The sequence below is a fragment of the Schistocerca piceifrons genome, chromosome X (assembly GCF_021461385.2).
Source record: "Schistocerca piceifrons isolate TAMUIC-IGC-003096 chromosome X, iqSchPice1.1, whole genome shotgun sequence".
Classification (NCBI taxonomy): Eukaryota; Metazoa; Arthropoda; class Insecta; order Orthoptera; family Acrididae; genus Schistocerca; species Schistocerca piceifrons.
Genome location: NC_060149.1, coordinates 539,363,020 through 539,386,519, shown reverse-complemented (window position 1 = coordinate 539,386,519; position 23,500 = coordinate 539,363,020). Strand labels below are relative to the sequence as shown.

General features: G+C 41.8%; 1 protein-coding gene across 4 annotated transcripts in view; it reads left to right on the top strand.

Annotated features, from left to right (window-relative positions):
* The window catches only part of LOC124721201 (uncharacterized protein DDB_G0271670-like), a 193,652-nt gene that overhangs the window by 43,637 nt on the left and 126,515 nt on the right, over positions 1 to 23,500 (top strand). For 3 of the 4 annotated variants that reach the window (XR_007006292.1, XR_007006293.1, XM_047246047.1), the window contains exons 2-4: positions 1,780 to 1,956; positions 2,048 to 2,212; positions 18,731 to 18,849. The gene's annotated coding sequence lies outside the window, so the exon portion shown is untranslated. Of the gene's footprint in view, positions 1 to 1,779; positions 1,957 to 2,033; positions 2,213 to 18,730; positions 18,850 to 23,500 lie in introns of all 4 variants that reach the window. The other variant, XM_047246048.1, reaches the window with a different exon arrangement.

The window sequence follows — 23,500 nt, the reverse complement described above, 5'->3', positions numbered from 1 at the left end:
GCAAGAATCTTCAGTTTTATATATTAGTACAATTTTCACAGCACAGGAATTCTATGACAGAACGTTGCTTCTGACGAAGTCAAGTGTAGCAGCCATCTTGAAGACATGCAGTGACAGCACCACTCACTGGAACAGGTTCAACTAAGCTTGAAAACAAGTGAGAAGGATGTATCTACACATTGTAAAACTTTCACACATGCAGAATGAAAACTGTATTTTTACAAAAATAGTGTGCATTTCTTTTGGAGTGACCCTCGTATAAAGATATAAAGATGTTTACCAGTTTGTGGAAGTCAATCCGTTCTGAGCTTTCAGATTGCTGGCAGTTATTGTTCAGCATTTTTTGTAGACATTTAGCTATGCGATCCCAGTAGACAAGGTCAGTCGATCATGTTGTTGTAACAATTGCGATAGTGAATCGGTCAGTGAGTTAAGCTACATTTTAAGTGAAAGACTTCCAAATGCTGCACCACAGGTGAAATGTGTGAGATGAGGTAAGTGCTGCAGGACTGAATGTGTGTCTTGACAGCTGTTCTGGCTAAAAACTGGGCCTGGCCTTCTTTGACACAGCCTGAGGTGAAGTGTGATGGTGATTAAACCATGTTAATGATAAGGACATCCTGGAGTGACAGCTGGTTTCTGAAGCGCATTTGTAAGTCTAAATCATTTTGTGCGCCTCGTTCCTAGAGATGTGTTATAATAAAATAATGCTCAGTTACATACTGCAAAACGTGTTGAAAGTATACCAAATCATCTCTCTTAAGTTCCTTTTCAAATAAGATTGCATCCTGTTGTCAAACAATTCATATGTAATGCCTATGTAAGTGATTTCTCTTTTACGATATGTTTTTTGTACTACTTTTATTACATTTTGTAATGAATATTTTGAGAGCTTTGCAGTTTTAAGTGACTATAACATATGATTTTCACTCACAAAGAAGTTTACGAGAGAAAATGTGGTAAGTGTCCTAGAAATGTCAGAATGTGTGTGTGTGTGTGTGTGTGTGTGTGTGTGTGTGTGTGTGTGTGTGTGTGTGTGTGTTATCCAACTTCTCTGTAAATATGGTGTCCCTTTTTAAAGACTTTACATTACATATACGAGGGCATGCTGAAAAGTTATGCCTCCGAATTTTTTATGTAAAAACTCAGACAACTTGTTAAATAAAACAAATATTAACATTCTACGTCTTTATTCTTCATGATTACATACTAATTCCTTAAATTTTGGAAACAGAGTAAAATTGGATGAGACCAACTTGGTACTGTATTGAGGTTGATCAGTGACAGTGAACCCAATTCGTCAGATTGTTGCAGATCTAGCAGCACCCGTGTGTGTTCTGGAATTGTCATGCTAAAGAAGAGAGTGCTCCATGTTTGGACGAACTCTTTGAATTTGAAATTTGATTACAGCACACTGTTTCTCAAACATAGACATAATTATGTAAAAATTTGCAGGTATTACTTTTCTGCACAGCCTCGTACATTTGTGCTAAGTGGAAGTAAGTTGAATGTACTAACACAGCATTAATTCTGTACTTTGTGTTACTGCCAGTCACGGCTTCAGGCAGGCTTTTGTCATAAGCAACTGGAAGCTCTTGGAAGTATTATCTTCCTAGTTTCATGATGGTAAATTGTGGAGTAGATTGATAGCTCAAAGTTGCCTAAAAAGTATAGATTTTAATGTGTGTGTGTGTGTGTGTGTGTGTGTGTGTGTGTGTGTGTTTTTTTTTGAACTCACAGCTAAAATTTCGTTCGTGTATTGTAGAAATTTTGTTTCAGGAGTTCATCAAATGGTTGTAACTACAAGATAATTGCTTTTTCAACTGAATTGAGGAAATGTAAATTGTTGTCAATGTGGCTGGAGCACTGGCAATTACTGTTTCTCGAGGTAGATCTGTTCAAGAAAAAGTTACTCAAGTTAATTTTGTAATGGAAGTAACAGAGTGAATAATGTGGGTAAGTAATTTGACTAAATCTTTATTAGAAATTTGTTTTATTTTTAGTTGACAATCCATTCTGTGATTAGTTACTAGTAATCTTTTGACAGTGCACAATGGCTAACTGCAGTTTCTTAATAAATGGTAACATGAACATGAACATTGCTTAATTCGAATGTGTGACAAGATATTATTTGGGTACATGCCTGAAGAAGAATGTAATCTGATGACTGCCATTACCTGCATTGATGAAGCTCATGCACCTGTCGTCTGCAGTGAGTATCAGTATTCACGATTCATCATGAGACATTAGTTTAATCAATGATAATTGTTAAAGTTATTAGATGTATTTGACAACTGGAAGTTTTTAAGGAGAAAGTTTTTTATTTTATAACCTCTGTAGTTGCATGGGTACAATCATGTGGACTTCGAGGTTTCATTTCATAAAATTAGAAAATGATTTTTACCAACTCAAGACCTTTAGTACACATTCATGTAGGTTGTGTAGATTCAATTTTGGCCAGTATATCACACTGTGAAATGGTAAAGGATATTTATTAATGTTATGAAATGGAACCTTGAAGTCCACGTACATGTATCCATGGACTGAAGAGGACAGATTATATGATTTTTTTAATGCCAGTCAGAGTTTTGATTTGCTAAGAACATTAATGCAAAGGAGAATACTATTCCACTGGGATATTACAGAGCAGAGTCCATAAAATTTAACTGGAGATGAGGCACAGAGAGAATTCCTTTGCAGTCCAGCACATAGATGTAATTGATCATGAATATTTTGTTAATGCTAGTTTTTGTAGCTGCTGCGTGTTGTACAAATGACAAAATCATAGCTACACTACAGAAAAATTGCAATGTATTTTGAGACAGTGCAGTCATAGTGTAACCCTGTGTTTGTGACAAGTACATATTGAGAAGTGACATTCATCAAATGTCAAATTTCTTTGTGGAATAGTTTTCTGTATACAGCTTTCCAAAGTATTGGTTTTCTGTGTATTTTGTTCAAATAGTTATACTGGAATACCATACTACTACTCCTCAGCTCTACAGCCCTTGAAGGGCCTTGGCCTGCATCACAATATCCTGCCATTGTATCTGATCCATGGCTTTCCGTCTCCAACTTTTTCGTGTCTTCTTCAACTCCATCCACCCATCTCTTTCTGGGGTGTCCCCTCTGCCGTCTGCCTCCAGCCTTGCCATCAAAAATCCTCTTACATGCTCTGTCTTCTTCCATTCTGACCATGTGCCTTGCCCACTGCAGTCTTCTTATTTTAATGGTAGTGACAATGTCAAGTTCTTCAAAAAGGTGTAGTAGTTCTGCATTTGTGCAAATGTGCCAACCTTCTTGATCATATATTGGGCCATAAATTTTACGTAGCACCTTTCTCTCCCAAATGCTAAGGATTATTTCCTCATTTACAGTCATGGTCCACGTTTCAGCACCATACATAACAATTGGTCTTATAATTGTTTCGTAAATGAGGATTTTGGATTTTCGTGGTAGAAGCAAACTCCTAAGCATGAGTAATGTGGCAAAGTAGCATCCGTTACCTGCTACTATTCTGGCTTTCACCTCACTGCCAATGTCATTTGCCTCAGTGATAGTCGACCCACGGTACTTGAAGTCTCTCGCCCTTTCACACTCCCTGTAGACTATTCTGAGATTTGATAGAGTTTGTTGGTTGGTCATTGCCATATATGTGGTCTTTTCGACATTGACTGTCAGGCCAAGTTCCCTTGCACCTTTCTCCAGTTGTTGATAGGCTTCACCTAGCACAGCAGTGTTTCGTGTGAGTAAGCCACATTGTCGGCATAGGCTAGGTACTGCAGTGAACAATTTAAGAGGGTTCCTCCTTTATTTAACTGTATCTGACTTATGACTTTTTCGAGACAAAGGTTGAATAGCAATGAGGAGATATTTCACCCTGTCTAAGTCCCTTCTTCACTTCTACTTCTCTGGAGATTTCGCCCTGTATTTTTTCTTTACAGTTGGTTTCACTGAGGGTCATCTTAGAAAGTTTAATTAGCTTCTTAGGTATTCCAACCTCTTCCATTACATTCCGTAATGCCACTCTTGAGATGCTATCATAGGCTTGTTTAAAGTCGAAATAAAGCTGGTGTATGTTAATTTGATGTTCGTAACATTTTTCAAGTAGTCTACGCAGTGTGAATATCTGGTCAGTTGTTGACCTATTTCTTTTAAAGCCACTCTGATAGTCTCCCACTCTCTCTTCCACATATGGAGTAAGCCTTTGGTTAGAATCTTGTAGAAAGCTTTATATATGTAGTATTTAGTAGGGAGATTCCTCGATAGTTCTGACAGTTTAATTTATCTCTTTTTTTATGTATGGGGCACATTATAGCTGTTTTCCACTCCCTTGACATGCTCTCTTCTTGCCAGATATTCAGTATTATTTTATGAATTGTTTTCCACAGCGTTTCCCACCCTATTTGAGAAGTTTGACCTGGATCTGATCTACTCCAGGTGCCTTATTGTTTTTTAAGGTCTTAATGGCTTGCATCACTTCCCCCAGTGTAAGTTCCAGTGTTAAAACTTCTGGTCCATAGTTAGTTAGTTCCCCCAGTTCCTCCCATTCTAATCCTTCCACTTTTGGGTTCAGTAACTCTTGGAAGTATTCTGCTCACCTGTCAAGTATTTTATTACTCTCCCCTATCAAATCCCCTTCTTTGTTCTGGCTTGGAATCAGGTCTTTCCTTCTTTAATCTTTTCGTACATTTCACGAATTCGCTTCTCTTCTGCTAGCTGTTCAATTTCTTCCAGTTTTTTCTTTTCTAGAGCTCTTTTCTCCTGTCTGCAGACCCTCTTCGCTACTTGGCACTTTTCATTATATTCATTAAGATTTGCTAGATTTCTTCTCTGCAATAACTTCATTTGTGCTATATTACATTCCTCAATTCTTCTCATACATTCTTTGTCAAACCAATCTTCCTTCCTTTGAGCCCACTCATGTCCCAAAACCTCTCCAGCTGCCTCAAGGATTGCAGTCTTAGATTGTTTACACATTACTTCTATATGTTCATTTGACGCGTTGGTATCACTCTTAATCCCCTCTTCTAATTTCATCTGATATGCTCTCCATATTTCTTCTAACTTCAGTTTCTTAATGTCAAACCTGTTTTGTTTGTGACCTTTCTATTTACTCAATAGTTAGATCCTTTGTCTATATTTAATTCTTACTAGATGGTGGTCTGAAATGCAGTCAGCTCCACATTGGCTCCTAACATCCGTTATGTCCGATCCGTGTCTCCGATCAATCAATATATGGTCTATCTGATTTCTAGTTTGTCCATCTGGTGAAATCCGTGTTTCTTTGTGTAATTTTTTTTTTTTTTTTTTTTTTTGTGTTGGAAACATGTACTGCCGACAGTCATGTTTTTGCTTATAGCAAAATCTGCAGCCTCCTCTATGGGTGCGTGTACATTTATCATTGTAATGTTGAAAAATTTTCCCCTTAATCTTAATATGGATATCCATTCATTGATTGGTTGGAAGCACATCACCACATGTTTCAGTTCTTTAGTGATCACAAAACCTGTTCCAAAGGTATTCATCCCCCTGCCACTATAGAAGATAATGAAATTTCCTGAGTCCATTATGTCATTCCCCTTCCACCTAATTTCCTGGAGAGCCAATATTTTTATACTGTAGTTGTTTAATTGCGTTAGCAGGTGACGTAGGGCTCCAGCTTGGTATAGGCTCCGCACATTTCATGTTCCTATGTACATGTCTCTTATCATTTTTATGTTTGCTGGAGTCATCATCAAAATATCTGTCTGGCTTATTCCTTTGCTAGCATTCGCAACAATTGATTTTTTACAGGGGGAGATTGTTAATCTTCCACCCAACCATTTGGGGGGGGGCTGCCCCTTACAGCTCGCAGGGTAGCTGGCTCCATGTTCAGGGGAGCATCCTTAGCCTTTGTAGATACCTCTACTAACTGCAAGGCAGCAGGTGATTTGTATCGGGTTTACTCCCTTAGGGAGTCCAGTATGTGTGGCCCTGCTCGTAGCTACGCTACTGCCAGCATAGCCCTCTGGATCCAGAGCATGCAAACCACCTCGCCCGCACAGACAGTGCTACGTTGAGGCGGTGTCCCCTGAGGAGGATACTGGAATACCATGCTGTCATTAAATTCTTCATTTTGACTGTGTTATTGACATTAGAAATGTATCCGAAGTTAGTGAAGGATACATTCTTAATTTTCAACACTTAATATGTCTTCTTTTCTTGTATCATTTATTTGAGTTCACCACTAAATGCAACACAATATTCTATATTTGACATGTTTTTGAAATATTTCCATGGTTAGTACTTCTCGCTCACAACATTATTATTATTATTATTATTATTATTTTTACCATGGAGTTGTTATATTGTGGGTGTGTTGCCTGTATCTCTGTTAGAGTAATTAATGCTTTGAAGCTTCCTGGCAGATTAAAACTACGCCGGACTGAGACTCGAACTTGGGACCTTTGCCTTTTGCAGGCAAGTGCTGTACTTACTGAGCTACCCAAGCATGACTCTCAACCTGTCCTCACAATTTTACTTCCGACAGTACCTCGTCTCCTACCTTCCAAACTTCACAGAAGTTCTCCTGCAGAACTTGCATGACTAGCACTACTGGAAGAAAGGATATTGTGGAGACATGGCTTAACCACAGCCCGAGGGATGTTTCCAGAATGAAATTTTCACTCTACAGCAAAGTGTGCACTGATTTTGAAACTTCTTGGCAGATTAAAACTGTGTGCCAGACCGAGACTCGAACTTGGGACCTTTGCCTTTCGCGGGTAAGTGCACTTGCTCGTGAAAGGCAAAGGTCCTGAGTTCGAGTCTTGGTCCGGCACACAGTTTTAATCTGCAGGAAGTTTCAAAATTAGCACACACTCCTCTGCAGAGTGAAAATTTCATTCTAATTAATGCTTTGTTTTCCACAGCCCGCTTGAAAACAGAAGATGTTCGCTCTTTTCAAGTTCCATGGAACAATTCACTGCGTAAGAGATTAAAGGTAAATACAATCTAGAAAAAGGGTTAATTCCACTATGTGAGATGTTATATTGGCATTCCATCAGAGCCAGATGCCTTGTTCACTGATTTTCAGTATTGCGGGAGCTAATATCAATACCTCTCATTGAATGGGCGTATGTCGCTGACTTCTGTTCCTTAAAAACAAAAAATCTGTTTGTAGTGCTGTGGACATCTGTTTCAGGCTTCTTCTTATTTCCTAACCTTTGATATATGGATTTGGTTTAATTGCTGTGTAGTTCACAGTTAGTTCATCTCAGAGAATAAAATCAGTGATGGTGTTTACCCAGACACATCACATAAAGGAAATGGTTGACAACCACCATTATGTAAAGTAAACAAAGTAAAATCATCCTGACACTCTACTCTTTCACAGACACATGTTGCTTTAAGAAAATACAACAATTATTCCCTGTAATAAGTCATAGTTTTTTCCTTGTGACCCTGGTTTTGGAATTGTCACCAAACATCTGAAACAAATGATCGAATCTCTTCAGTCTATGAAATTACTCATCATATATTGAAAACAAATGATCGAATCTCTTCAGTCCATGAGATTACTCATCATATATTGAAAACAAATGATCGAATCTCTTCAGTCCATGAGGTTACTCATCATGTTATAAGAATGTTGTGTACCAGGAAAGATTCTACTGACAGAAGTGGCAAGGTAGTCTGGGACTTCAAAAGCTGGTGGAAACTGTACTACAAAGTAAGCTATCTCAGAAGAGACAAAAAGCAAATACAAAACCATAAATCACCCCGAGAGGGCTTGCTGCTCTTTGACAGGTTCGTGCTTGGCTACAGTGGAGCCCCAGCCTTTGCAGTGTCTTTTCCCTTCCTTGCTGCATGTCTGTCCCCTTGCTATTCTTTTTCCCCTCCCTTGAGGAACATGTCTGGGATGTTTTCGAAAATGTATTCTGCATAATCAGTAGTTTATATCAGAACAGTTGTCCACTGTTTTTCGTTCCTTTTTTGTTTCTTCATTCCCCTTCTCCTATCCTCCCTCCGCTTTGGCTTTTGAGGTTCCCCTTTTTGTTCTTCCTCTGTGTGCTCCTGAAGGCCAGCCCATGCATCTGACATGTAACAAGTGACTGAGGAATGCGTAATTCCCAGCCCTGGGTTGACAGGTAGGGTTCAGGGTTCATGCGTACCCCCTGGTACAGGTCAGGCCCAGGAAGGGGTGATTTTCTGAGCTGCTACCTTCCCAAATTGCCAATTGGTTCCTCTGTCAGGTGAGCCCCTTCTGAGGGGGGGTTCCCCCGGTGAATGAACATGCCATCAGAGACACTGGCAATAATGGGGGATTTCTCGCAAGAGCCAATTGTCATGCTCACAGTCGACATCTACCAAATGTAAACGGAATGAGGCCAACAATTCAAAGACCATCCCAGCTGCATCACAGTTCCTCATTGTTCCATTTACTGAAGGCGGTTAGGCCTTTACTACAGTAAATCCGTTTTTTATTCAGAAAAGTGTTGATGCAAGAGCTGGATCTGTGAAATCCTGCTCTTATTTACAAAATGGCACTTGGCTTTTGGTGACTACTTCAGATTCTCAAGCACAACTACTACTTGCAACTTTGCTCCTCCATGGCTATCCTGTTCATGCCGAGGCCCATCAAATGCTGAATTCTTCCTGTGTTGTTGTTTACACTAGGCTGCTTGATGGTCTGACTGAGGCAGAAATTCAAATGTGTGTGTCTGATCAGAATGTCATTGCAGTCCATTGGGTGACAAGAAAGGTAGATACATCCATAGTGCCTTCATGCAGTATCTTTCTCACTTTTGATAGAGTGGTGCTTCCATCAAAGATCAGAGCAGGCTATGAAGTTTTCACAGTCTGACCATACATTCCAAACCCAATGGGCTGCTACCAGTGTCATTTTTACAACCACACTAAAGAGTCCTATTGACACCCAGCCAAATGTGTAACCTGTGGTAGGGATGCTCATGAGGGGGATTGTCTGCCTTCTTCTCCCCACTGTATTGACTGCAATGATGACCATGCTACCTCCTCCCAAGATTTTCCCATGTGTCTCGATGAGTAGGCTGTCCAGGAGATCTGGGTGAAGGAAAAAGTGCCTTACCAGGTCCCTTGCAAGCTGTTGGCTAGTCGGAAACCCTGCGTTATACCATCCGACATTTACAGCACTGTCCTTGCTACATCTTGCCCCCCAAGGGACATGGAACGCAGACATGCGACCTCAAATCCAGTACTGTGGTTGTGAAATTGCCCAGTGTCATGGTAGCATCCCCGTCTCCTCCTCCAGCTGTGCAACAAGCCACTAAACTTTTTGCCTCACAGGGCAAAGTCACCTGCTACACAACTGGCAGGCCAGAAAGTACAGATGAAATACTCGCGTGAAGAGTTCCTACATCCCTCCAGCCAACAAACATCTGAGTCTTCCTCTGCTAACAGGAAAGGCTCCAAGAAGTCAAACGAAGTCAAACAGTCATCTCCTTTGCCAACTCGGAGATCCTCTTTGACGGTGTCACCACATGATACCCTTACCTGGCCGACATCTGTGTCGCCGGTGTGCACCGCCAACTGTTTCTCCATACTGGACTTCGCAGATCGACAGAGGGAGAATGCCGATGCCTCTGTAGATCTTGTGGAGCAGGATTCTCCAGCCTCTGTGCTCTGTAGCAGAAGGTTGGCACTCGGCAGCTGCTTTGGTAACAGCCCTTCATTTTTTTCTCTCCTCCCCTTTCCTCATCATGACTCTCGGTCAGTGGAATATTCGAGGCCTTGAATCAAACAGAGAATTTATGGCAGCTCTTAGAATTGCAGTGTCTGCTTGTTTTCTGCTTCCAGGAAACAAGATTGCGTCCTCACGACCACTTTGAGCTCTCGCATTTCTTCCCAGTCCGCTTCGACCTGACCTCTGAGGATGGCACTTCATCTCATGGGAGAGTCATGCTGCTCCTCTGGGATCACTTTCATAGTCAACACATGTTCCTGACTACCTGGCTTCAAGTTCTTGGAGTCTGCATTTTCCTTCCCTACTTGACCTTTTCCCTTTGTACTGTACACATCCCTCCGTCATTCGGTGTCACCAGGGCAGACTTCCTCAACCTCATTGGGCAACTCCCTCACCCCTTTTCTGCTACTCGGTGACAAATGCATACTATCCTCATTGGGGCTTGCTGAGAACCTGTAAGAGAGGTGCCCTCTTGGCTGACCTTTTCAATCACCTTAACCTAATCTGCCTAAACACAGGAGCACCCACATTCCTTTCAGACTCCACTCACATGTATTCCCATTTGTACCTCTTTTTCTGCAGTGCCCAGTTTGCCCATCATCTTGATTGGTCATTCTCTCTGACACCTACTCAAGCAACCACTTCCCATGTGCTATCCGTTTACTGACTCCTACCCCACCTTCATGCACTCCCAAATGACAGCTTTCTAAGGCCAACTGGAGACTTTACTCCTTCCTGGCAACCTTTGATGAACAGGAAGAATGTCTTTCAAACATTATCCTTAACACTGTAGAGTGTTCCATTCCTTGCACTTCCTCTTTGCCGCACTGCATCCCGAACCCTTGGTGGACTGAGGCATCCCACGATGCAATTTATGCACAGAAATGTGCTCTCTGCATTTTTAACCGTCATCCTAAGATGGCCAGCTGAATTTGTTACAAACAATTGCGTGCACAGTGTTGTCACATTCTTCAGGATAGCAGAAAAGCTAGCTGGATTTCCTTTACTACTTCCTTTAACAGTTCCACACCATCTTCCTTTGTGTGGGCCTACCTCCGACAGCTGCCTGGGACCAAGGTCCATTCCCCAATTTCTGGCCTGACAGTAGCAGATTATGTCCTAATGGACCCTACTGCTATTTCCAGCACCTTGGGCTGCTACTTTACGGACATCTTGAGCTCCAGCCACTATCACCCTGCCTTCCTTCACTGGAAACGAGTGGAGGTGGCTCAGGTGATAACCTCCCCTTCTCAGAATCGTGAGTGCTACAATGCCGCCTTTAGTATGAGGGAGCTAGATCAAGCTCTAACTTCATCCTGATGATCTGCCCCAGGACAGGATGATATTCACATTCAGATGCTGCAGAACATTTCTCTTGCAGGCAAGCGCTACAGTCACATCTGGGAAGATGGCATGCTTCCTCGACACTGGTGTGACGCGACTGTCATACCTATACCTAAGCCCGACAAGGAAAAACACCTTCTACCTAGTTGCTATCGCCATTAATCCTATTATGGCCTGTCTCTTGCTGGGCATCTCCTGCTCCTTGTTGCCATCTATTGCAGTTCTTCACAGACTTGTCTCTTTAACCAGTGTCGTCAGCGATGTCTCAATCATCTTTACTCATGGAGCATCAACAATGGCTTTTGCTTTCCAACTTACGAAACCGTTTGTATGAATTTCTGGCAGTTTAATTGGTTTCTTCTGCTGTCTTTACATTGGGTCTGTTGCTCTTCCATTGGAACTACGAAATTCCTGGGGTTCATGCTCGATAGGAAACTTTCTTGGTCCTTCCACCTGTCTTACCTGGCTGCCTACTGTATGTGGTCCTCCAATGTCATACTTGTCCTCAGCAGTACGTCCTGGGGAGCATATGGGACTACCCTTCTCTGTTTGTATCAGTCCCTTGTCTGTTCGAAACTAGACTGTGGGTGTTTAGTGCATCCCTCTTGTGCCATCTCAGTACTATCTACCATCATGGCATCCATCTGGCCATTGACGCCTTTTACACTAGCACGGTTTAGAGTCTGTTTGCCAAAGCAGCCAAACTATCGCAGTCATACTACTGTGACTTTTTCCTCGGCAGATATGCATGCCGTTTGTCTGTCATGCTGGGCCACCCATCCTATGCTTCCTTCTTTGATGACTCCTTTGATCGTCAGTATGGGGCGCGTCCCTCTTCTCTGTTGCGTCCTGTAGTTCGCTTTCAGCTCTTGCTCTGGCAGCTTAACTTCATGCTATCTGCCACTTTCCTGATGGGTGTAAACCCTTCACAACCTTGGCTTTGTGTTCACCTTAGCCTTCATTCATTTCCTAAAGACGCTACTCCAGCCTCGCTCTATTGCCTTAAGTTTCACAACCTTTGCACAGAAGTCCGCAGTAGTACCTTGTGTACACTGGTGGCTCTCAGACTGACCGTGGTGTCAGGTGTGCCATCGTCATTGACATGAATGATTTTCAGTGTCAGCATCTGGAACAGTGCTCAGTATTTACAGCAGAGCTCTTCGCCTTGTATCAGGCCGCACGGTACATCTGGCAACATGGGCTTTTCAGTTGTGTCATCTGCTCCGACTTTCTCATTGCCTTTTCAGAGCTTCATTGTGGTGTACACCATCCATCCCATAGTGCAATGGGTACAGGAAATCTTTCACTTGCTCACTCTTGATGGAGCCACTGTGATGTTTGTGTGGGTCAGCAGGTGGTGTCACTTTGGCATCACTACTGGTCCTCCCTTCATGTGAACAAGCAGCAGGTAATTAATCCTCTCCCATCGGCTTGGACGACCTCCTCTCGGCCCTCTAGTGCAAGAAGATCATTTTAGCTAGGTTGTATATTGGGCACTGTCTTTTTAGCATTGTCATTTGTTAAGTGGTGGTCTCCAATCACTATGTGCTCATTGTCCTCAACCTCTGACAGTTTGCCATTTCCTGACGGAATGCCCTTTTTTTAACCACTTACATTCTCATTTATATTTGCCGTCTGAGTTATTGGCCATTTTACCGAATGATGCACAGGCTGTTTATGGCATTTTACTTTTTATCCATCGTAGCAATATGGTGAAGGACATTTAATCTTTAGTTCAGGAACTCATTTTCACTGTGGCGTATTTTATGGCCCATTCTCCATGTCCAGTTTTTTAGCTGTCTTTCCTTCTGTGGATTGGGTTTAACATGTAGTCGTTTTTAACTAACTTTCTTTCTTTCTTTCTTTTTTAAGTATTACACGATTCTGACATGGGCATGTATGACCCTCGTTGTTTTTGTGCCCTTAAAAAAACCAAACGACCATAATTGTAGACATGACTGAAAGTCATAGTTGAGGCGTGCGACCATTAAAATAACAATTATAAAAATGGCTTTAAAATAGCTTGTTGGTCACAAAGTAACAGTTGCATGATGTTTCAGGACCCATTTATTATTATTTACATGTTTCAGGCCCTGCCCACCTTTATATGACCTGCTGAAAAATTGGTAACAGATATAATTTTTTTTCTACAATCTTGCAAATTTACACAAGTGTCTTAAAAGAGGAACTATGCTAAAACATGATTGAACAACAAAGACTATTAAAACAAAATATATACATTTTAGTACAGAATGAATACACAAATTTGTCAAGCAAGTCAACAGAAACAAAGTTTACTTAGTCTACTCCGCAAATAACTTTATGACCAACATGTATGATGCTTACAGGCGAGTGATGCGGCTTACAGATAGTTCCCATATGTGAGCATGTTGACGATAGGTGGAATAACTGCTGTGGCACTGCTATAAATAGCCAATAGATAATTGCAAGAGATAACAACATTATCTGCTACAAAATTTATACTTTTTGCGGCACAGTGTAACTAGTTGCAGGTGGAAAAGGAGACACCATTTACTGTTGTTGCTTCCGCCCCCCCTCCCCCCCAATATGGAGTGAAGTTCGTCCTCATTACTAACCGCAGGCCCCAGGCTTGCTACTTTGGCCCTTGCTCTAAGCTACCAGATCAGACTGCCTGCTGTTTGCAGAGGTGGGCCCTCTTTCTCAGCAATTATTGCTATACCATTTGTTAGCAGTTGGTGCTTCCCTCTCTCTCTCTCTCTCTCTCTCTCTCTTGTAGCCATCAATGGTCTAGCAGCAGCTGAGGGGTCCTCAGTATCACCCTCCTTTTATAGTGAAGACTTTTGCTTCTACTATTGCGCCTCCAGTGTCTTTGTCTCTGAATGTCGATGGCAAGGCACCGTACGAAAGGCGCAGGCATGGGCTGCTGTCCATGACTTCTGTTTTCAGCTGCCAAGACTTGCATCATGCACTTTTGTTGATGACATACTGTTCACCCCCAACCAAAAATTTACCTTTACGACCAACTACTCAGTGTAGTTTTAGCTTTTGGGACTGGTCTGTGATTCTCAGTTGACGTGGACTCCCCTTCTTCACCGGCAAAAATGAAAGTGCTGTCTGCACCGTAATACACTTCGCGGCCCGAGTGACATCAGCTGGGGTGCAGATCGCACAACCCTCCTGCAACTTTACAAAGCCCTGATGCAATCCCGTCTTGATTATGGGAGTCTGAGTTACAGTTCGGCATCGCCTTCAGTATGCAGATACTGGATCCAGTACATCACTGTGGGATTAAACTTGCGACAGGAGTCTTTCGAACTGGTCCTGTGAACAGCTTACTTGTGGAGGCCGGGGTTCCTCCATTGTGGATCAGGCACCAACAACAGCTAGTCAATTATGCTACCCATGTTCGCAGCTCACCTTAGCATCCAAACTACCATCTTCTCTATACAAACACAGAAATTCATCTCCCACACCGGTGGCCCAGGTCAGAGATTATGATCGCACTCTGTGTCCGGTCCCTCCTCTCTTAACTCCAGTTGTTTGCTCTTCCACCTCTCCTGTGGGCTAACTCACATACACCTTCGTGGTGTATCCCTGAGCTCCAGCTTAGTCGTGACCTGTCACAAGATTCGAAAAACTTGGTCCCTCCCGAGGCCCTCTGCCACCAGTTTTTCTCCATCCTTGGCACATTCAGGGGTTCAGAAGTAGTCTTTACTGATGGCTCCACGGTTGCTAGTGATGTGTGTTTTGCTTATACTCACATGGGACGTACTGAACTGCATTCATTGCTGGATGGCTGTCGTGTTTACACTGCAGAGTTTGTAGCCCTCTCTCGTGGTCTTGAGCGTATCCGTTCCTGCACTAGTGGATCTTTCCTCATCTAAAGAAACTCCTTGAGCAGTTTGCAAGCTCTTGACCAGAATTACCTTCGCCATTCCTTGGTCATTGCTATCCAGCATTCCCTATATGCCCTCAATGAATGTGGACGCTCTGTGACCTTTGTCTGGACCCTGGGCCATGTCGGGATCCTGGGGAATGAACTTGCTGATAGCCTGGCCAAACTGGCTCTTAAGATCGGTATTCCGAAAGCAGACCTCCAATGGGTATTATGCTGTAAAGTTTTAGGAATCTGGAGTATGGAATGGGTCACTCTGACTTCATCGGAAACTATGAGTGATAAAGAAGACTACAAATCTGTGGAGGTCCTCAATGCAGGTCTCTCAAGAGGACTGAATCATGGCCATGTCTTCTGTTGCGAGGACCAGCCCAACTGTCGTGCTTCCAGTTTGATGGTGGTCCACATTTTGCTGAACTGTCCCAACCTAGTCACCCTTTGGCGGACTCCTAATCTTCCTGACTTGCTGCCCCTAGTGTTAGGTGACGATGCCTCAGTGGCTGACGTAGTTTTACATTTTGTTCATGAATGGGGCTTTTACAGCTCTCTTTAAGGGAGGGCCACTTCAACTTATCAGCCCATTGAGGTGTTGGCAGCCCACTCTGTTGCCTCCTCTGCCCAGAGACAGGGTTGCGGATATCCGTTCTTGATGGTCCAGCCCGGCCCACACCCTATCTGCTCTTTTACTCTTCTCCCCCCTCTGCCATGATCTGTTAGACTTGTTCATCTTTTGTCTCTCTGTGCTTATCTTGTCCTGTCTGTGTTGCTAGTTGTTCCTTGGAAATCTCTGGATGATGTACCTCTGGTAAGTGGCAGGGGATGGGGGTTGTATGTCCCCTCATTGCACTCTGCTTTCAGGGGCTTGTGGCTGCCCCGTAGACATAGCACCTTACCTGCCTTTCTTCCTCTGTCTGCTTTTCTTCTTTTTATACCTTGTCTCTCATTTATTGACCTTTTGTAGACCTTGGGGTTTTCTTCCACTGGGTTTTGCACAGTAGGCTACCTCTGTTGTACAGTCATGTAGACCTGATGACCTAGTAGTTTCGTCCCTTTTAACCCTTAGTGTTTGGGAAGGTGAATGGAAGATTTAAATTTGGTAGAAGACTTCTGACAAAGTGCAGTACATCTTTAAAGGAAATCACATACAGAACACTAGAGCAACCAATTCTGTTATATTTCTCCAGTAATTGTGGTTCTCATCAAGTAGACGTGACAACATATATCAAACAAACCCAGAGATGTGCTTATCAGTATAACACATACTAAAATGTAAGGTAGAAGCTCAGGAAATTTAAATAGGAATGTGTGGAAGGAGGATAGTGTTGTTCTTGCAGTATCTTAGCAGTCAGGCTGCAGTGCTGGACAGTGTAACCACCCCACGCATGTCCTGTCAGCACTCCTACACATGCATCCCAATACATCTATATCCACTTATTTATCTACAATTACAGTGTCCCAGCACTACAGCCTGATTGGCCAGGGTTTTGAAAAAATAACATAGTTTTCTTCCAGATATTCCTGTTTCAGTTCCCTGAGCATATCCACTACATTTTAGTAGTACAAATTTACACAATTAGCAGCACATCTCTGAATTTCTTTGATATCTATAGTCTTGCTTACTATACAAGAGTCCCAATTGCTGTAACAGTACTCTGGAAATTGTTACAGCACATTTTTTGTGTGTGTGAGAAATATGAGCACAAGCATGGCTAGCATAGGGCCCTCAGACATTATATCATATCTTATTATTTACCATTATACCATATCTTACCACCTCCATGCCACAGTCATTCCCCCCTCTGTCAGCCCTCCTTGTCTGACCCATAAACCATGATGAGTTCTTTGATGTATACTTACTGTGCCCAGGGACTTTGACTTTGGTCATTCTTCCACTCCCTCATCCTGTATCTTATTACTGTCTCTAGCTAATGAAGTACAACCACCGTTGTTGCAAGTTTGATCTTCCTGTTTTCAAATTTTTTTATTTGTAGTATTGGCTTTGTGGAGAGGTTGTGCAACATGGCAGATGTCCTACCAGATAAGCAGTTACGCTGTATTTACATACTGTGTGTGATACATGCAACCTTTTGGGGGCGGGTGGGATGTCATCAAGTACCTGCATGGCTGTAGCCCCTTATCCATACAGGGGTCGCACTGTTAATGCTTGTTCGTCAACTTCTTGTGAATCCCAAGGAGTGAGTGTTTCTCCTATCAGGGAAATCTGTGCAATATACCTGTTCTAGGTAGCTGTTGCTGCATAGGGTAACATCCATGGGAGGGACCCAGTTGGAGTGGATGACATAACATACACGCAAACAATACACAATGAAGGAACGTACCTAAACTGTCAGAAATTGTTGTCATTGAGCTCCATCACTCTCATGTGATATATCAGCTCGATACAATATAGTGTGTTGCAATCCAAAGACATTTTCTCCCTTAATTATGCCATGGCAGGAGAACTGATTTCAGAAACAGTTCCTAAACACAGGAAGACTGAAAGTATATCTCTGGACACCCAGCCTCATTGGAATTCCAGGAAAAAGACACGTAGCCAATATGGCCAAGGAGTTCCCAAAAGGATGCCTGAGAATTAAAGATACCAGGACCTGACTGACAGACAACCCTATACCAACAATTCCTAGTGTCCCAGAATAGTGATGTCAGGCAGCTACATTTCACAAGAAACAGTGTAAAAGTCTTCGTGCAAAAAGTATCTCCGAGAGTCTATAGGTACCTAGCAACTCCACATTGGCCACACTAGAATAATCCATGAATACAGTTTTAAACGCTCCACTCTACCGTATTGCAATTGCAGAGCTCCTTTATTAGAGATATTCTACTTTTTCCATGATAAACTGAATTTGGAAGTTAGATGACTCATTATTTTTACGTTTATCTGATTGCATATAAGCAGCAAACCTAGTTTTACATGTTATCTGGCAGTGCAGTTAATGTACGTTTATGTCTGATAATGTTGCCTTGCATATCTTCTAGTGGTATCGATGGTGGCAACTGGTTGCCTTCCAATGTAGGGTTAGCCCTGGAGGGTCTGTGGCCATTCGTAGCTGACCGGTAGGCCTGTCATCCTAACCTGTTAATTCATTTAAGTGTTTACATATCTTTATTATAATTAGTACAACTTCATTGGCCTGAGTATCTTCTGGTGTCTTACAGTGACTGGAGAGTTTGCCAGTCTGATCCCGAATGTGTGCCTCCTGCCGCATGACAACGTCCAAAGGGTTTCCGACTGGCCTATCCCCCCTTTCCCTCCCCTCCCCTTTCACCACGTATTATGGTACTTAACTCTCTCTCTCTCTCTCTCTCTCTCTCTCTCTCTCTTTTAGCTGGTGTTATCTTTGTATTGGTTTGATACTCTCCAGTTGCAGGTACTAATTAATCATAGGTTGAGTCCTTAAACCCATTAAACAATTAAGTTGATCATATTTCTGTCTGTCAGCACCTCAAGGTGAGTGTTGGTGTTTTTTGAAGTGTTTGCATTTCAGATTGTGCCGTATTTATGTTAGTTTCCTGCTATCGGAGAAGCCTGTGACCATTCATATATCTTTTCTTTCTGTAAAGTGTGTGTCTCCTGTCAATTGAACTGATAAGAATCGCACATACTAGAGCAGCATTCTAATATTTGGTGTAGAATGTTGGCATGTAGGATTTATAGTAATGCAAAAAGGCTATAATGTACAGGAGTAATGTGTATTAGAATGCAGTAGTGTCCCTCTTAACTTTCAGAATACACATGCCTAATATAGAGATCATAAAAGTATGTATGTTTGTTTATTTTTCCCCAGGAATGGTGGAATTTTTTTCACAAAAATAACTGGTGGTGGAATATTGATGTACCATGATCCAAAGGAACTTCTAAGTAATTCCTAATATTGATACAGAGCAATGAAGGCAGTCATACCAAGTGAGTCCTTGTTCAAATTTTACTCCATCATGTCATAACTTGATTCTCTTCCTGTAACATCAGGTTAATACTAACTTTTCCTCTAAATTTAACGTGATGTTTATTTTTAAAATGTTATTTTTGAGAAAGTTTATGTGGTTATTCATTTATTTCATTGTGTTAATAACATGCAAATTAATTAATTAATCTATCTTATTCGGTTGTTAGGTTATTATTTCTCGCAGGCACAAACTTGAGAGCTTCATAAGGTAGCCACATTATGAAAACTTAGCCTGAAACATGCATCTGTTCATAGTAACAATTGCTTCTGGAAAAGGACGTAATTATTTAAAATCAAGATGTTCTTGAAAGTAACCAGCTTCTTTTAACAATGTATATGGGTATTGCTCTTATCACACATCCTTTGATCTTGCAGTCCTTGCCTACTAGGTGCTGTTCCATACTTCACTCCTACACACACACACACACACACACACACACACACACACACACACACACACACACACAAAAAATCCACCTCCTAATCCATTCCTCCATGTCTTTGAGTGCGACTTGCAACTCCTTCTGCCTGCACCAAAGTGAGCTCACTTTCCTAACCATGCAGTTGGTGCCTCTTCCTCCCAGTCATCAGCAACGCTTCCCTCCCAACCTTTGTCCCAATCCCCATCCCACTGCTCCACTCACCCACTCCACTTCGGTACAACTCTTCACCCCAGTTGAGCTACAGTACCAGTGCAATGTACTCAGTTGGGACACTGTAGCTGTGCATGTGCGTGCGATTGTGTTTTGTCACTTGCAGCTTGACAGTTTGCACAAGGATATAAATTTTGTACTGTTGCTCTGTTTAGTGACATTGTATCAAGTCTTTGCTTTGACTTTTTTGGGTGTATAGTTTGTATATCTATTAGTTTGTTATGTCTATATAATAGAGGGAAACATTCCACGTGGGAAAAATTTATCAAAAAAACAAAGATGATGTGACTTACCAAACGAAAGCGCTGGCAGGCCGAAAGACCCACAAACATACGCACAAAATTAAAGCTTTCGCAACAAACTGTTGCCTCATCAGGAAAGAGGGAAGGAGAGGGAAAGACGAAAGGATGTGGGTTTTAAGGGAGAGGGTAAGGAGTCATTCCAATCCCGGGAGCGGAAAGACTTACCTTAGGGGGAAAAAAGGACGGGTATACACTCGCACGCGCGCGCACACACACACACACACACACACACACACACACACACACACACACACACACACACACACATATACAGACACAAGCAGACATATTTAAAGACAAGTAACTCTTTGTCTTTAAATATGTCTGCTTGTGTCTGTATGTGTGTGGATGGATATGTGTGTGTGTGTGTGTGCGAGTGTATACCCGTCTTTTTTTCCCCCTAAGGTAATTCTTTCCGCTCCCGGGATTGGAATGACTCCTTACCCTCTCCCTTAAAACCCACATCCTTTCGTCTTTCCCTCTCCTTCCCTCTTTCCTGATGAGGCAACAGTTTGTTGCGAAAGCTTGAATTTTGTGTGTATGTTTGTGTGTCTTTCGACCTGCCAGCGCTTTCGTTTGGTTAAGTCACATCATCTTTGTTTTTTGATAAGTTTGTTATGTCTCCTTTATATAATTTCTATAGCCTCCTTGATGGTTGAGTTACAGTTATTTGAAGTGTGTGAGTGAGTCCCTATCTACTCAAATGTGAAGACAACACTCCATAGAATGGAAGGTAAATAATGTTGTGTTAGTCATATGTTGGTTTTTCTGATAAGTCTTCATATAGCTTACTTTTGAGGTGTCATAGTCCTCTGCAAATATAGTTTTAGCACAGTTCAGCACAGCTGTCCTTAGATTGGTATACACTGTATCTGTGATACACTGGTTGTGCCCAGGATCACGGTGTAAAAAAGCACATCACATCTGATGTAGTGAATGATGTTTTATAATGATGAGCTTTCCAGTAGTGAAGAAGAGATGCAACACACAAGGTACAAATAAAATGTTAATGGCTACAGTCCACATAATCCTATGTTTTTGTAAAGGAAGTAGATCTTCCCTTACTACTCCCATATTAGCTGTTCCTGCTGCTTCCAAAAGCAGAAATTGTTCCCTACATTCTCTAGCAGTTTCACCATTACATTCCTTAGGAAATCAAGTGTCAGATACACTGCATAGCGATCCACTATTTGTGAACTTATGGCAGCTCCCATAATCCTGACTTACCGAAGAATTAACAAAAATGAGAAACAAAAGAAATGTGAGGTGATTATGCCTATTTGATTTTACACAAAGATTGTACAATGAATTTGGAACTTGCACACAATGTGATCTACAAATATTTTTCAGGTTCATAAGTCGGATGCTACTGCACTCGGTACTAAATTATAATGGGAGCTGGTTTACTGTCAGCTCACCATTGTAAACACCACTGACCGATTACATTCAGTGGTTGAACCTTGGAACAAATGCTTGCACTAATAAAGTTCTGACACACTGAACAGTTAACTAACTACAGAAAGTTTGTTCCTTCACATAGGAAACTGGATCTGGCAAACAAGTACAGTACTTATGACAAATTGTTGACAACTAAGAAGCTAGGATTGAATCTGAGTTGTAATGCAGTGCAGTGCATAGGGGAGTTATGTAGGAATTTTATGGAGTAGGATCAGATAGTGATAGTGGGTGGAGCAGGGAATAGTTTTAATAAGGATGGGGAATATGACATAGGTGGTGACCTGGTAAAGATAGCTACTCAAACTGGTGGCACTAATGTGCATTTCATGCAACTGTTTCAGCATCATGATCAGCCTCATCTTAATGTGGCTGTTAGGCGTGTTAACATGGGGCTGGGGAAGGCACTGATGGCAGAGGGCATGGGTCACATTGCTGTGGTGCCAGTTGAGTCTATCAGTAGATCGGGTTTCACTAGGTATGGATTGCACCTCAATAGGTATGGGAAGGGGAGACTGGAGAAGGTTATAGGTGACAGTGTAGTGGGTGGTGGTGGGGTAACTCGTGGAAAAATTCCTTTAGTAGTTGGTGTTTGAGCTGCACTTTTTTTAGATTGAAATCAGCTGATAGGCATACCTGCTTGAAGGAAGTCCCTCTAACTAATGAATCACCTTCATAGGATGTCATGTTCCCAAGTAGAAAAGGAATTAGCATATTTCATCAAAATATAAGAGGTATTAGAGATAAAGATAGTGAACTGCTAATACATGCTGACTCAGAAATTATTGGTCTATTGGAGCACCACTTAAATAATTTGACAATTCAGAGACTTCTTTACCAGGATACAGATTAGCTGGCTGATTTTTCAAGGAGTTTCTTGCAGGGTGGGGGAGTGGCCATGTACGTAAAAAACAGTATTCCACTTGAGTCCATAGATGGCACTGCACTGAACAGATATTTGAATGTTGTGCAGGGACAGTTGAATTTAGTGAAGCTAAACTTCTAATTGTTGTTGTTTATCGGTCCCCTGACTCTGACTTCAGAGCATTTCTGCTCAAGCTAGAGAGGGTTCTTTATTCACTTTATAGGAAGTACGAGAAATTAGTTATATGTGGTGACTTCAATATTAATTTTGTGTATGATCGTGCAAGAAAGAGGATGCGGTAGATATCCTAGATTCATGTGATCTGATGCAGGCCATTTTCCTTCCAAATTGGGTGCAGGGGAACAGTAGCACAGCCACAGACAGTATTTTTTATTCATTCTTCATTACTAGATGGGCATTCTGTTAGTAAAAGGGTGAATGGCCTTTCAGATTATGATTCACAAATTTTAACACTAAAAGGCTTTTGTACAGAAACAAATGTCATATATAATTACAAACTATGGAGGAAAGGTAATCCAATGGAAATAGAGAGTTTTTTAAACCTTGTAAAGGAACAAGAATCGCAGGGTGTTTATAGTGCCGATAGCTTAGTGACAAATATAATGCTCTCCTTAACACATTTCTCATGCTCTTTGAGAGTTGCTTTCCATTAGAACATTCTAAATTGGGTACTAGCAGTAAACTCAGCTGTGCAGTCATCAGTGCCTGCCAGCAGTAAAAGGCAGCCTGGGTGGCTGACTAGTGGGATATCATATAGAACAAAGCAGGAATTATATCCTAATGTTAGAAGTAGTCACAATCAAGCTACAGTAGCCCATTGCAAACAGTATTGTAAGATGTTTAACAATGTTGTCAGGAAGGCAAAGACTATGTGGTACAGAAATAAAATAGCTAATTCACAGGATAAAACTAAAACCATGTGGTCAGTGTGAAGGAAGTGTCTGGTCAGCAACACGAGGTTGACGATATAGAGTCAGTTCGTAATAAAAATATTTCTGTTACTGATAAATCAGATATATGTGCAGTATTTAACAACCATTTTCTGAGCATTGCTGGTGAGTGAAACAGAAATTTAGTTTCTACAGGGAATTGCATAACTCTCTTGGAAAATGCCTTTCCAAGATTGATGTCTGAAATACTCCTCTGTGAGACACACAAGGGGGAGATTGAATCAATAATTAAATCACTGAAGACTAAGGACTCTCATGGATATGATGGAGTGCCTAGCAGAATACTAAAGTACTGTGCTGCACATGTTAGCCCTGTAATTATCCATATTTGTAATTTTTCCTTCAGGAATGGTCAGTTTCCTGAA